Source organism: Neovison vison, chromosome 13, assembly GCF_020171115.1.
Source record: "Neovison vison isolate M4711 chromosome 13, ASM_NN_V1, whole genome shotgun sequence".
NCBI lineage: Eukaryota > Metazoa > Chordata > Mammalia > Carnivora > Mustelidae > Neogale > Neogale vison.
The window spans coordinates 57,932,379-57,944,609 of NC_058103.1; the positions used below are offsets into that span (position 1 = coordinate 57,932,379).

General features: G+C 35.4%; 1 pseudogene; it reads right to left on the reverse strand.

The window, feature by feature from the left end:
• Positions 1 to 1,869: 1,869 nt before the first annotated feature.
• On the reverse strand, positions 1,870 to 6,699 carry LOC122894504 (annotated as a pseudogene).
• Positions 6,700 to 12,231: the final 5,532 nt, after the last annotated feature.

The following is a 12,231-nucleotide window of genomic DNA, read 5'->3' on the forward strand; positions in this document are numbered from 1 at the left end:
CAGAACAAAACATTAAAATGTATAGGTTTTCAAAAACTGTATTCTTAGAGAAAAATACATGTTTAATTATTTTTGTTATTAAACAAGAAACCATGATAATACATTAAATAAGATTCAAAGTATAAATCCTAATGTAAATTGCAGTTTTTGAGGCTAATAAGAACAAAAACTGACAAAGCTTATAGACTTCCCCAAAATTATATTCAGAGAAAAAGGCAGAATTTAATCATTTTAGTACTTAACAAAAATAATAACCATAGCTAAACTTGAACTTAATTAATACTTATAATTAAACAAATATAACTGAAGCAGAATTGACCAATGTTAAATGACATACACAGATTAATTTTTTAATAAAAAAGTAAAGGTAGCATCATTGAATTTAAGAATTCATGATTTTATGTAGTATATATATATATTCTTTTCAACAAGCCTAACCCAAAAAGCAAAGGTAAAGCAAAAGTATACATCTTTAGGATTAAATATTTTAAATATAAATATAAACAATTTAAAATGTTTAAAAAAAATGCAATACGTTACCTTGAAAACTAATTTAAAAACATAAAAATTATAATTATATACATACACATACTCATACTTTTTCCAAAAAATGTTTAAAAAGAGACAGAAAAGTAAGTATAGAAAAAAATGAGATATTTAAAGACAAGCATCTTTCCATATACTAACTCTAGCACTGATAACTCCCAAGAGGCAAGGTTTCCAACTGAGTTACCAGTCCACAGTTTCCTAGGAATACAAGGTAAAAACAAAACAGATCACAGTCCTCTCAGAGACTGTATATATAACTGTATTGCTAACCTACTACTGCATAATTCCAATGATAATTCTTAGGTGTCCATAACTGCACTGATAGGAAATCTTTTGATAAAGTCATATAAACCTAGAAATGAAGAGTCTTCTAGTGGACAGGACTAGAGCCAACTAGATTTTGATCAGTTAATCATTCCACTGACAGGAAAATGATTGTGTTTCTGATCGTATGCAGCAAATGATATGGAAGAGTCATCATTATGAACCTTTCTGCTTTTATAAATAGGAAATTTTATATGTGCTCCATATTCAACCATATATTGTACTGGTAACTTGGGGATTATTATGTTTACCTGTTAGTTTCTAAAAGACATGTGTTGGAACATGTGTCTGGTTGTGAAGTTCAACCACAGGTTAATGCCTAACATGAAAGAGAGGCCAAGATGAAAAGATAGAGAAATGGATAGATAGAGAGAGAGACAGATACCCAAGAGATATCTCTGAGATCAAGGAACAGGTGTAGAGAGAGTGAAAGTTAAGCAGCTGAAAGTTGTTGTTACAACAGGATAATAAAATTTCATATTTTTATTCTTTAAAATTTTAGATAATCCATAGTGTGACTAAGACTGAAGCAGAGTGGAGAAAGTACAGGATATGAAGCAATCCAGAAACTGTGATGGTACAGGGTTCCAAGATCTGTTCAGAAGAAATAATTAAAGATATTGGAAATAAAAAGCAAATTTATTTTTTTAAAAAAACTAGATACTCAGGATATAGGCAGAGACAAAGATTCAATTAGCAAGTTAGAATCATTTGCCCAGTTCAAAGCAGAAATAGCGGAATAGAAAAATATAAAATAAAACTGGAGAAATAAAGAATGAATGCTAAAGTCTTAATACTTTATTAATAAAAGGTTCAGAAAAAGAAAAAGTAAGGAAATATTTAAAGAATTGATAGTAAAGGATTCTCAGAACTAAAGTATGCTGTTTTCAAAAAGCTTATTTAAATGGAACAAGCTTGTATAAGAAAAAGAAACTAAAAATAACCCTTTCTAGATACATGGAAGTGAAATTTCATAAAATCAAAAATAAATAAAGCTTATAAAAGATACCGAAGATTAGCAGCCTCTAAGAGTTCAGCAATCCTGCACTGTACCATTCCTTGGCCTCCTGAAGGTTCTTGATAGCCATGCTTTCATACTGCTGGAGTACCTCATGCAGGACAGCTGTGAGGTCGGGCTTGGAAACATATGTATTGAGTTGGACATGCTGGTACTGAATCTGGGCCTGCAGTTCCTGGATTTCCTCATCATGTAGGTTCTTCAAAAAAGCAATCTCCATGATCTCGGGATCATGACCCAACCTGAAGGCAGAGGCTTCAACCCACTGAGCCACCCAGGCACCCCAAAAGCAATCTCTTCTTGCAAGTATTCCATTTTGTGCTCAAGGTCAAGATATGCCAAAGAAGCACTTGTCAACACCCTGTCTCAAAGGCTGCAGGGAGCTCTTGGCTTCCTCTCTCTTAAGCATCTTCCCTTGCAACTTCTCCTGCAGCCACATGATGTCCTCAGCCAGGGTGTCCTGCTCCACCTTGACACAGGCCTTGTCATTGGTGAGCTGGTGAATCTCCTCCTCACAGAGTCTCCCAGGTGCAACTTACCCAGATCCTTGTGCTGCTCCAGTTCGGCCAGGTGGATCTTGTTCTGCTGCTCCAAGAAGCCCACAATGATGTAGTTGACAAAGCCGTCATTCAGCTCCTGCAGCTCCACGTTCTCATTGGCACAAGTGTTCCCAAACTCAGTGTCCATGGCATCGGCCAGTGAAAAGGATACTGAGTCCTGCAGCAGATGCATTCCGGGCACACTGTTCCTCACCTTCCGGCATACCAGGACAGCTGAATGTTAAGACGGTTCTCAACACTGACACTGCCTCCTACAGGAAACTGCTGGAAGGTGAAGAGAGCAGGATTGCTCTGCCTCTTACAAACTTTCCTTCCCTGAACCTGAGGGAAACCAATCTGGATTCACCAACGCCCCCAACCACTTGACACTCACTCAAGGACACTTTTGATTAAGACACTTGAAACTAGAGATGGACAGGTCATCAATGAAACTTCCCAGCATCACGATGACCTTGAGTAAAGATTGCGCATATTGGGTACAGCAATTATTACCAGCAAGAGTTAAAAAAATAAATCCATATCTTAAAGAAACAGCTTTCAAATGACTTTCTGCAGTTTTTTAGGAGCGTAAGATCGATTTATAATAGGAATAACCTCTAGTTCTTAAGAAATAACACTCTTGAAAGTTTACAACATAGTCTAGTTTATGAAGAAAAGTTGTGTTAGAATATTTCTGAAAAAGTATTTTTGAGTACCATTAAAACTGCTTTTTTCCAAGAAGTATCTGACCGATTTGTTTCTGCTTCAATAAATCTTTGGAAAACACACACACACAGACACACCAAAAAAGATATGAAAGAGCTTGCTAAAATACCTATAGTTAATTAGCATAAGATTGACATCTGATTTCTCTTCAACAACATTCTCAGCAATCAAAAAAGTCTTAAAAGTTGAGAAAACAAAACCCTTTGAAAATAAAACTATTTCCAGCTGGAGTAATATTTAAATATGAGTTGTTACTGTCAGATATATATAGGATTCAAAAAGTTTATCACCAAGAGACAATCTCCAAAATGATTATTAAATGACGCTTTCCTAAGAAGGAAAAAAATGAATCTAGAAGACCAAGATAATATAAGGAACAAAAGTAAATTATTAAAGTTTGCTTAATGCCTACCCAGTAATAATAGTTTTTTCCATAAAAGTCCAGAACTAAAATCCGAGAGGTTAAAAATACTGGATCTACATTGGGGAAGAAAGGAGAAAAGAGTAAGAAGTGGAAGGGACAAAGGAAGGGAAGTAATACTTAAATAAGCATGAATACAAAAATATGCTAAGGGATAAAATATATTAAATATTCTTCTTTATAATTTGAAGATAAAACAATAGAAATAATACATATCAGGCAAATACTAAAAAGAGAGAGAAGAAGAGGATGATGTGGACCAGCAGCAGCAGCAGCAGACGTGACACAAAGAGGATAATGATCAGTTTCATAATTAACATATTTCTCCCCTAAATCAATATACAAAGCAGACAAAAAATTAGAAATAAAGTGATTTATATTAGAATTCTATAATATAATGTAATTTAAACCTAAGGAATAGGAAATCAAAATTTTTACCACATAATAAAAATATTAAGAAATATTGGCTACATAATAGAGAATAGTGGCTCTCTCAAGAAATTATCATAATTTCCATGTTACAGGATAAATCCTAAAAAAAGGGGGGATAAATTCTTAGTTTACAATGCAATGCAATCAGAAATCTACAGCAGAAAGATCGTTTTTTTGAATCACATAGGAAGAAAGGAAAGCCCCCCATATTACACACAGTCAATACAGGGGAAATCTGTGCAAGTTTTAGCAAGAACTCCAGTGAAATCACTACAAAACAAAATCTGCTGGAACAAACTAAAATGTATGTAACAGGGTGCCTGGGTGGCTTAGTTGGTTTGGCAACTGCCTTTAGCTCCTGCCTTGGGCTCAGGTCATGACCCTGAAGTGTCGGGATCAAGTCCTTCATCCGGCTCCCAGCTCCACGGGGAGTTTGCTTCTCCCTCTGACCTTTTCCCTTCTCATGCTCTCTCTCACTCAAATAAATAAATAAAATCTTTTATAAATAAATAAATAAAATGTACCTAACACAAAACTTCAGAAGGTTAAAAGAGCTAATGTGATTAACTATAAAATAATATCATATGATATTAGAATATCATATGAAGAAAATATTTTATGTTTGAAAACACATAAGACTGGTAGTGAGAAATCACAAATTAAAATGAATATACAAATTTACATAAATAAGAACTGGTAACTATAGACATATGGGCAGAGACTATGAGGAGGCAATTCCTAGGTGAACCATGAAGCTCAAGCTCACTAGTACTCAAAAGAAATGCAAACTGGAACAAGGAGAAAACATTTTTCACCCACTGGGTAGGGAAATTTTAGAAGTGTGATTACATCAATATTTGAGAGTATGGGGAAAAGAGAAACTCATATATGTTGATGATAAACCTATAACACAGTCATATTAAAGAACCATTTGGTAGCTTAAGTAAAATGAAAATGCATTTATCTTTAGGTCCTAGAAATACTCTTCTACATATATATCCTAAAAAAATTTGTACATTGTACAAAAGGAGGTATGTGTGAGGATAGCTACTGTGGCATCCTAAGGAACAACTTAATATGCTTTGGTGAGGTCAATGGATTGATAAAATGTGAAATAACATGATGTAATTAATGAAATATATAACAAAATATGTTGAAAATGCTGATAGAAAAATCAAGTTGCAATAGAACGTGTACACTAAATTTACATAATTTTTTTAAAGATTTATCAGAGAGAGAGTAAGCACAAGCAGGCAGAATGGCAGGCAGAGGCAGAAAGAGAAGCAGGCTCCCTGCTGAGCAAGGAGCCCGATGTGGGACTTGATCCCAGAACCCTGGGATCATGACCTGAGCCAAAGGCAGCAGCTTAACAGACTGAGCCACCCAGCCTCACCCAATTTATATAATTTTTTTTTTAAAGATTTTATTTATTTATTTGACAGAGAGAAATCACAAGTAGATGGAGAGGCAGGCAGAGAGAGAGAGAGGGAAGCAGGCTCCCCGCTGAGCAGAGAGCCCGATGCGGGACTCGATCCCAGGACCCTGAGATCATGACCCGAGCCGAAGGCAGCGGCTTAACCCACTGAGCCACCCAGGCGCCCCTATATAATTTTTAAAAGTACATATGATACAACATTAAGTAGTCTCACATATGTATATCTGTAAATAAAGGTAGAGATGGAAGATTTGCAGGTTAAGCATTTAATTTGTGATAATGTTTTTATGATGAGAAGAAAAAGTACTGAAATGGAAGATTAAAGAAAAAAATGGGGTCTCAACTAAGGAGGAGGTTGAGAAGATAAACTGATTTAAATCTGTGTGACTAAGATCCAGCATGATACAAATACCTAAATGAATTAAATATATGCAATTTGAGCCAAGGAAAACACCTGCTTTGATAGAAAAAATATGTAGATACACCTAATAAAGCTCCTGAGTTTTGTTTTCTGGCTCTACCAATCTATGAAATAATTGTGAATATTGACATTGACAAGAATGTGTAAGCTTTATATATTTATATACACACACATGCTTATGTATACCTATATATATGTATATACATAGTTATTTTCAAACATACATATGATTCAAATGCCTTCCAAAAGAAAAATAATGACTCTAAGAGGAAAACTAAGACACACAGAGAGTAAAAGTAAATTTTATATATGTATAATACTTTTTGCAGTATTTTCAACCCATATCAAACAGAAACATAACCAAATTGAAGCGCTGGTTATCTCCTAATGTCCATGGAATATGCCAGCTGGTTTGCTCAAGGCTGAGCTGGTAATGGGTCATCAAAATATAGGAGAATAGAAAAGTTTAGCTTAATACAACACAGTAATATTTCGAAATGAATGACTAGAACAGTTTCAAGTCAGAAACTTTCCATGAGGGAATGGATTATGTATGACAGTGTGTAAGATTTGATTAAATACTGATGATAATGTGTTTTATTAATTACATTCAGACAGGTGCTGAGCAGAAGTAACTGAAAAACAAAACAACTTTGAAGATTCATTTAGATTAAGGTTTAACTAATTAATATTACTGAGATAAATATATCACATAATTATCCTGTGTGTTGCAAATGACTGATAAATAAATGAATGAATATTGGTCTCCTTTACCATAAGTGTCTCTGATCCTTTTTCCTTCCCATTTCTTTGCCTGTGGCCAGGGACATCCATAGTCACTTCATGTCTTTTCCTGACCTTAGATGTTGCTTCTGTTGCTGCCTCATAAGATGATTTTTCCAGTTACTCTTGACTTTATATCTTAGCATAGATATCAATATGTTTGTCAAGATTTGGTCTTCTGATTGAAAAACTGTAATATTCTTCCTATATAGCTGAAAATTAATTAATAGGACAAAAACAGGGCCCTATTAGTTTCTTACAACCTTCTATATAACTCCTGACTTATTTTTGACTTTATATAGTCTCCATACTATAATATTCTTATTCAAATTCTTGGGCAGACAGCATCAAAAGAAAATGGGGAAGAGGCATCACACAGGACATTCCAAGTCATCCATTCTCAAGAGCAGTTCCAAGTGCTCCAGAAGCATTTCAAAGCATTCTTGCTCTTCTTCCACCAAATCTCTTTCATCCCACTAATTGCTTGGGAGCTTAAGGATTGTGTTCCCAACCCCTCCTGCTCCTGTCTCATTCTGAGACTGTGACCTGAGCTGAAAGCAGAGGCTTAACCCACTGAGCCACCCAGGTGCCACAAAGAAATACCCTCGAAACTTTTTAGATCATGGCTCCCCCAGAGATATATAAAGATACAAGTATACAATATGTGCACGTATGCCTGAACATATGTGTATAAGAAAGTTTCAGCAGCTGGTCAGAGCGAGCACCCAGAACTCCAAGATACTCTAATCTGTACCAGTGAAGGAGAAGAAGATCACAGATGTCAAACTAGGAAAGCTGCCAAGCTGGATGCTGATGGGGGATTTCACCCCTGAAAGCACTGTTGGAGCATTTCAAAGAGGTTACTACCAGAATTACAAGTATGCCAATATGAAGAAAGGGAGTGTCACTGGGATTTCTACAGTGCTGGCAGCCTACATGCTTTTCAACCACAGCCTCCTTGCAACAAACTCAAAGGTGATCAGCTGTGCAAGAATCACTGGAGAGGACCCAGCGTGAACATTCTGCATTCCTGACTATGACTTTTGCCCTGCAACCCTTGAATCCTTTCATATGTTAATTGAGAATTAACATCCAATAAAAGACAATGGGGAGGGAATGGAGGATGACAAAATTTCATATAAAAATCCTTAATCTTACTATATGTGATAGATCTCGTATTTTCTATTCATCTATTATTTTTAATACTGATCATAACCTACTGGACTGATTTTATGAATCCTGAAAGTGTCATGGTTGTAAACTTAGGAAGAAGAAAACCCCAGCAGAATTATCTCCTCTTTCCCCTTAGGTAGATCACTCTGTTATCTACCATCACTGTACTTAGTACATACCTATGTGATAGAACTTATGCTTTTTTAACATTTATTTAAACATTGCCATCATGTGCTTTTTAGATTAGGGCCCTTTTCAATTCATATTTTTTTATCTTTTTTTTTTTTTTAAGATTTTATTTATTTATTTGACAGAGAGAGACAGAGAGGCAGGCAGAGAGGGGGAAGCAGGCTCCCTGCTGAGCAGAGAGCTCGATGCAGGGCTGGATCTCAGGACCCTGAGATCATGACCTGAGCTGAAGGTAGAGGCTTAACCCATTGTGCCACCCAGGCACCCTGCAATTCATATTTTAAAAAAAAAAAAAAAGATTCTATTTATTTATTTATTTGAGAGAGAATAAGCATGGGGAGAGGAACAAGCAGACTCCCTGCTGAGTAGTGAGCCCCATTCAGAACTTGGTCCCAGAACCTTTAGATATGACCTGAGCTGAAGTCAGATGCTTAACCAACTGACCCACTAAGGTACCCCCAAATCATCTCTATATCCCTTAGCACACTTAGAACACTTAGCATAGGGTTCAGCATATAAAAATTATTCAATAAATGTTTCTTCACTAAATTTGATAATACTTAAATATTCCCCAAAACTTATCATTTCAAATGCCTAAAATGGAAAAAGTTATACTACTATAATTTTTAGTTCAATAAAACTGTAGACTGATGAAAGATATGCTACAGTTATAAAAGAGACTCAGATTAGATAACATATGGAAGAATGCTGAGCCATTTCAGTCACCAAGTATTATGGACTGTTTTTGTCCCCCCAGCTCATATGCTGAAACTCTACCTCTCAATTTAATATCAGGGTATAAAGAGGTAGGGTCTTTGCGAGATAATTAGGACCAGATAAGCTCATGAGAACGGGATTCTTACCCTTATAAGAGAGCTTGCTTCCCCTCTCTACTCTGTCGTGGAGGATAAAATGAGAAGCTAGCAGTGCAGCCCAGAAGAGAGCTCTCCCCGGAACATGACTACGTTGATACACTGATCTTGGACCTCCAATATCTCCAACTGTAAGAAATAATTTCTGTGGTTTATTAAGGCACCCATTCCATGGCATTTTTGTTAGAGCAGCCTGAGATATCTAAGACATCTAGAAATGGCCAAGATATCCTCACTAGTTTCAAAGAAGGCAGAAAGGATGAAATAGTTCATCCTTATTTCCATTAAGAATAATAAAATTAAACATTTTGAGGTCTAGTTAGTTAGGCTTCAGTTATCTGGAATATGTTTCTATCCATGCTGATTTTTTCTTTCATTAGGCTAGGAAGAAAAATATATTTTGCATCCTAATTTCTTAAAATCTTTACTTAAAAAATACATGGATAAAAATACATTAGAGTCTGATATGTTTTAAAGCAACAAAATGAATTTTTTTTAAATCTGACATAATTTTGTAAGAACATTACAGACTTTTATAAAATTTCAATATTTTATTCCTAAGACATTAAGCCTAAAATAAATAAATAAATAAAGCATTAACACTATGTATAAGGGTAAGTAAGTATAGTTAGAATTAAATACCATAGCTTTTACAGTATCTGGAGGATGTCACAGTTACAGTTTACCGTATTTCTACGAATTATTATGGATGAATGCTTTGTAAACTCTAAATTCTGTAACCCTTGGAGAAATTTTTACCTTTATAAGATGGGAGAAAATTTTCTTAAAATGAGTCCACTGGGGCACCTGGGTGGCTCAGTGGGTTAAAGACTCTGCCTTCAGCTCAGGTCATGATCCCAGGGTCCTTGGGCTCTCTGCTCGGTGGGGAGCCTGCTCCCTCCACCCTCCGCCTTCCTCTCTGCCTACTTGTGATCTCTATCTGTCAAATAAGTAGAAAAAGTCTTAAAAAAAAAAAAAAAAAGAGTCCACTGAAGTGCAAAATTTACTTGTCATCACGTATCAGAAATAAACATAAATGGACTAAGGAGGTGTTCTGGAAATGAAATAAACCATTTTTCCTAATCTTTTAAATGTCAGACTAGCATAGAATATAAAGCAATACTTCTAAAAAGCTGCAACCCCAGTTAAAAATGTTTTATGGCTACTTGATGTAAAATCACCAAGTGTTATCTTTCTTAATTAGAGATGTGCTTATTTGATGGACAAACTAATTCAGAACTACAAAAATCTTAAACTCAAAGTCAACACTGAAATTTAAGTCTTCAAGCAGTCAATGTAAAGGCATTACATGTACTGACACAGGAAATTTCTCAAGCATATATCGCTTTTATATTGGGAGGGGAAAAGAATACGACTAATATATTGCCCATATGACCAAAAAGGTGGTACACTTGGGCAAACATGGGAATAAATTGCTTAAAATTACTGTCAGCATCAAGACTCAGGCTGACAAGAAGCCTCTCACTGTCATGATGTAAAATGAATAATTTGTAATTATATCATGTATTCTCTAGTCTACTTCTAAAAGCACAAGTCTTGATTTTCTTATTTAAGGAACAAATAAATGCATTAACAAATAACTTATAATTATTACAGTTAATTATAAACTTTTAAAGTATGTATAAATTTAATGAAAATTTAAAGTTAAATAATACTACCTACAACCTACCCTACAGAGTTGAAGATTACTTTTTAAGACAATGTTTTTTTAAATATATCATATATACTGAGATATGCACAGGCCACAAAAGTATAGTTCAACACATTTTCACAACATGCCCATGCATGTATAACTGTGACCAGACTTCTTAGCACAGAGGTTCTCATATGGCCTGCCGAGATTCTTTCCTTCCATCACGAAGAGTAATCTCTATCCTGACTTCTATCGCAATCAACTGTGATGTTCCTATTCTTATTCTTATAATTCATATTCTTCATATTCTTATAATTCATATGAATTATAGTTCCTATTCTTATAATTCATATAATTGAATCATAGAGAAATTCAAGTTCTTGCACATGATTTCTCAAGTTCAATATCTATGAGATTCATCTTCTTGAATGTAGAAATAATTCATGAATTGCTATTCCTCATTTACATTACATTATATGAATATACCATAATTTACTTGTCCATTCTCCCACTGATAAACATTTGGATTGTTTCCAAATTGGGGCAAATGCAAATAGTGCTGCTGTAAATATTCTACCTTTTGATGCATATAGAAGAATAACTTCCTAGAAGTGGTATGTCTGAATAATAAGGTTTGCAACATGACAGCTTTGTAGACACAACCATGCTTTTCTCCAAAGTGGTTCTATCAGATTACATTCTGACAATAATGTAATAGATTTCTGATTATTCTACATAATATCCAAGACTGGGAGTGACAATGTTGTTGTTGTTGTTTAATTTTACCCATTCCACACTAAATGAGAAGAACACGCAGCCAAAAATACTTTATCCGAGTCTGACATTCAAAATGGATGGAGAGGGGCGCCTGGGTGGCTCAGTAGGTTAAAGCCTCTGCCTTGGGCTGGGATCATGATCCCAGGGTCCTGGGATCGAGCCCCAAGTCGGGCTCTCTGCTCAGCAGGGAGCCTGCTTCCCTCCCTTCTGTCTGCCTGCCTCTATGCCTGCTTGTAATCTCTGCCTGTCAAGTAAATAAATAAAATCTTAAAAAAAAAATTATGGAGAGATAAAAAGCTTCCAAGACCAGTAAGGTTTAAAAGAATATGTGACCCCCCAAGCCCGCACTACAAGAAATATTAAGGGGGGTTCTATAAAACAAGAAGAACCCAAGAGTGTCATAGAACAGAAATTTACAGAGACAATATATAGAAATGAGGACTTCATAGGCAACATGATGTCAATAAAAACATACCTTTCAACAACCACTCTCAACATGAACAGTCTACATGCCTCCATAAAATGACACAAGGTTGCAGATTGGATAAAACGACAGGACCCATCCATGTATTGTCTATAGGAGACCCATTTTGAACTCAGAATACATCCAGACTGAAAGTGAAGGGATGGAGAAGCATTGTTCATGCCAATGGGCCTCAAAAGAAATCTGGGAGAGCAATTCTCGTATCAGATAAATTAGATTTAAACTAAAGAGTATAGTCAGAGATAAAGAAGGACACTTCATAATTCTTAAAGGGTCTATCCATCAAGGAGATCTAACAATTGTAAATATTTATGCCCCTAGTACGGGAGCAGCCAACTACGTGAGACACCTGTTAATCAAGATAAAGAATCATAAGGATATGAATACATTAATAGCAGGGGATCTTAACACACCACTCTCAGTAATAAACAGAT